General features: G+C 37.2%; 1 pseudogene; it reads right to left on the bottom strand.

Annotated features, from left to right (window-relative positions):
* Nucleotides 1-263: 263 nt before the first annotated feature.
* LOC125111285 (olfactory receptor 8B3-like) lies at nt 264-1,185 on the bottom strand (annotated as a pseudogene).
* Nucleotides 1,186-4,388: the final 3,203 nt, after the last annotated feature.

The following is a 4,388-nucleotide window of genomic DNA, read 5'->3' on the forward strand; positions in this document are numbered from 1 at the left end:
TAGATAAACATTATTTTTCTATATTATTTTCTTAATTTAGTGTTACTACTAAAAATGAAAAATGGGGGAGAAGATATTGTGAAACTGGTTATGAAAAAAGAACTCTAGATAGAAAGACTGGAAATTAATTATTGAGGAGGCTCAAATTTTCACAATCATGTTATAAAAAAATAGGATTATAAGGCTATGACTAAAAATATTTAACTAAACACACAGAAACCCTTTGCCATGTAATTACATGCACAGATAGATATAGTTTCAAATCAAAACTCTCCCCTCCTCAGGGTTTTTCTCAGAGCAAGTCTAACATCTTTATTCCTCAAGCTGTAAATTAAGGGGTTCATCATGGGAACTACATTGGTGTAAAAGACAGAAGAGATTTTCCCTTCATCCATGGATACAGAAGATGGTCGGAGATACATAAAAGCACTTGATCCAAAGAACAAAGAAACAGCAATTACGTGGGAACTGCAGGTGCTGAAGGCTTTAGACCTGCCCTCCATGGAGTTGATGCGGAGGATGGTGGTGAGGATGAGACCATAAGAGATAAAGATGGTGAGACTGGGTATGATAATATTTAGGCCTCCCACAATGAAAACTTCCATCTCAATGAGGTAGGTACTTGTGCAGGAGAGCTGGAGCAGAGGGTGGATGTCACACAAATAATGGTTGATAGTATTTGCAGCACAAAAAGGTCAGTCTCAGCATGCATCCAATAAGGGTAGTGGCATCAAAAAACGCCATTAGGTATGAACCAAGCACAAGGCTGGAACACACTTTAGAGGACATGGCAATGTTATACAATAGTGGGTTACAGATGGCTACACAGGCCATGGATGTCAGCACATAGCATTCAGAAATGCCAAAAAAACTTAAAAAGTAAAGCTGAGTCATGCATCCCATATAGGAGATAATATTCTTCTTTGATATTATGTTGATCAGCATTTTGGGTGTAAACACAGAAGAATAACAAAGATCAATACATGACAAGTTAAAGAGGAAAAAGTACAAAGGGGTGTGCAGGTGGGAATTGAGCCCAATTAAAGTTATCATGCCCAAATTTCCCATCATTGTGATTATATACATCATTAGAAATAGGAAGAACAGGGGGAGTTGGAGATCTGGTTGGTCTGTTAATCCCACCAATATGAAGTGAGTCATAAAAGAGCCATTTCCTGGAGCCATTCTTCTCTAAGGGGATCTTCAAGCACAGGAAAAAGGGGTTACATTGAGAAAAAACAGCTTTTCTTACATCTTCTTGCACAAGGTAGTGTACATGCTGGAATGACTGAGATTAGCCCAACCTGGGCCCATAGACTTTCTTTACATTACCATGAAAACAAGTCTTTATAAACTAAACAGCAAAAAGCAACAAAATTTAGCCTATGGAGTGAAGGCAAATTCTGACATATGCCAATATAACTGCTAGAAAAAACAAATGCTTAGGGAAAAGAAGTCTGAACCAGGACAGAATTTTCCTTCTCTCATCTCACCCTTTTTTCTTCATTTGATTGGACCCTCCCTTCACCAGTAAAATTGGAGGAAACAACCAAAAAAACCTCATGCTTTGCTCCAATGCAGCTAAGACCTTATGAGGCAGGGGCAAAGAAGACTGTTTCCAATTTAAAAATGGAGGTTGGGATATCAAAGTCTAGGAGAAGTTTATTACTCCACATGTTACAGAGCAAGGCTATAAATGTAGATTTATGGTTTCCCTCTATAGAGAGGTAACTTACTGACTGAGAGACTGCATCATTAACCCCTTAATGATTCTGATTCCCTGGTCTCACTTCAAACAGATTTCCCTGCAAGATTCACTTGAATGTCAGGACTGTAATAATAGGGAAAAAACTGTAATATCCAAGTTTCTACCTCAAACAAGGAAAAAAACAAATACAAAAGGAATAAGAAACTCACCCGCCTTAAGCCAGAAAGCCCCAGCACTTTTACATTGTTCTTATCCCCATGATCCTGGAAGGACAATTTCAGATTCTGATACTTTGGTTTCATTGATTCAAAGAAAATTCCACCTGAAATTAATTTCTGATATGCCCTGAAAATCTTCAAGAATTATAAATCATAATCCTGATTATTCATTTGAGGCCTATTAAGCAGCAGAAAACAATAATCTGTCTCTATTATTATCATTGTGCCACTCTGTAAGTCACAGAAAATTTAATATGAGTATAATAATATAATGCACTTACTTATTAAAATGGCAGAGGCTTCTTCAGTCTCTTCCCCAGGGAGGAGTTTCTAGGTATAATAGGGAGCCAAGGGGATTGTATTTACACCTAGACCACAATCCGTCCCTAGTTCCTTATGGGCTCAATATTTTACTTAAGTTTTTCCTGCACTGTAGGGATTGTACATCCTCCAAGGAAGAGTCAAAATTAACTTGTTTTCCCATCAGCAAGATAGTAGAGAGAAAGCCCTAGAATCTCCTTCGCCACATGAACACACTGATTCAAAAACAATTTATGTATGGATTCCTTTTGTAAGAACTCCAAAAATCAGTTAAGAAAATCCTCAGCCTGTACAAGCAAGAAACCAGTCATGGTGAAGCTATTAAGAAAATTCAAGATAAACTCTCTGCATATACCCAATGGCCCAGAACCATTTGATTGGAACAAAATCCCTCAGTTCCCGGCATCTCCCTGGGATGAGAAAGAGCTACACAAGACATCCAAAGTGCCAACTTTTCTATAAAAGTCTTCATCCACAAGAATAGCTTCTCTATAGCCTATCTCGGAAACCTGAGGCGACACAAGATATGACATAGTTTAGTTGCCTGATTTGAGAGAGAAGAGAGATGGCAGTTTCGGCTAGAATTCACTATACCCTCTCCCGCTGGCTTTACATGGCTAGCAGTAGAAAACCCCTTTCCTACAGCTTCCCTGTGGTATAGGAAAAGGTACACTGGCTATCCAATAACCCAACTTATCTGGGGGATGCCTGAGAAATAGACTTCTGTCTCCCTTGATTTAAGATGCTGATGGGACCCTGATATGTTCCAGATGCCCGGGAGCCACTAAGAACAAAGAAAGTAGACTAGACTAAGACAATGTTGAGAGGCCTCCAGTCACTGGCTAGGCTTATTAGTGTGGGTCTTCTCCAATACACAGCCAGGCCATGAATATTAAAATAGGTTGCTACTTTGTGTATGTGCAGACATGAGCACAGAAATTGAAGGGAAATCAAGAAAAATCAAATTTTTTTTAAAAAAGTGACCCTACAATGTGGCCACAATGAAACAGAGATATGATTTACCTGACAAGAGAATTCATTTTAGCTATCATAGACACAGTATGATAGTCTCACTGTAGTCATAGAGTAATATATGAACAAGGTGAGAATTTTAACTTTTAAGAATACCAAAGAGAAATCATAAAGCTAAAGAACACAATAACTGGACAGAAAAATTTACTGGAAAATTACAAAAGCAATCTGAATAAACAAAAGAGAGGATCGTAAAATTGGAAAAAAATAGAACATTTGAAATAAGTGGAGCAAAAAGAAAAAAGAATGAAAAACTGTCTAAAGGACACATGGAAATTATCACATGGACCAATATATGCATTACAGGGATACCAGTAGGAGAAGAGTGTGGGAAATGATCTAAAAGATTTCTCAAAAAAAAAAAAACTGGCTGAAAAACCCCCAAATCTGTGCAAGGAAATGGACATCCAAAACCAGGAAACAAAAAGAATCCCAAACAAGATGATTCCAAAGAAATCTATAACAAGACACATTGTGATCAAGTTAACAGAATCAAAGGCAAAAGAGAAATTTTTTTTAATCTTTTTTTTCTTCCTGCTGTACAGCATGGGGAACTAGAGACTCTCACACTGAGTGAAATAAGTCAGAAAGAGAAAGACAAATACCATATGATATCACCTATAACTGGAAGCTAATGTACAGCATAAATGAACATTTCCACAGAAAAGAAAATCATAGACTTGGAGAATAGATTTGTGGCTGCCTGGGAGGAGAGGGAGGGAGTGGGAGGGCTCAGGAGCTTGGGGTTAACAGATGCAAACTATTGCTCTTGGAATGGATTTAAAATGAGATCCTGCTGTGTAGCAAAGATAATTTTTTTATTTAAGTATAGTTGATTTATAATATTAGTTTCAGGTGTGGTGACTCAATATATTTACAGATAATATCCCACCTAAGTTATAAAATATTGACTATATTCTCTGTAGAATATATCTTTGTTATTTATTTTATACATACTGTCTATATCTCTTAATGCCCTCCTCTATTGCTCCCCATCCCTTCCATCTCGCCACTGGTAACCACTAATTTGGTCTCTGTATCTGTGAAAATGTTTCTTTTCTATTATATTAATTTTTCATTTTGTTTAGACTCTACATATAAGTCATAGC

This window comes from Phacochoerus africanus, chromosome 11 (assembly GCF_016906955.1).
Source record: "Phacochoerus africanus isolate WHEZ1 chromosome 11, ROS_Pafr_v1, whole genome shotgun sequence".
NCBI classification, from domain to species: domain Eukaryota; kingdom Metazoa; phylum Chordata; class Mammalia; order Artiodactyla; family Suidae; genus Phacochoerus; species Phacochoerus africanus.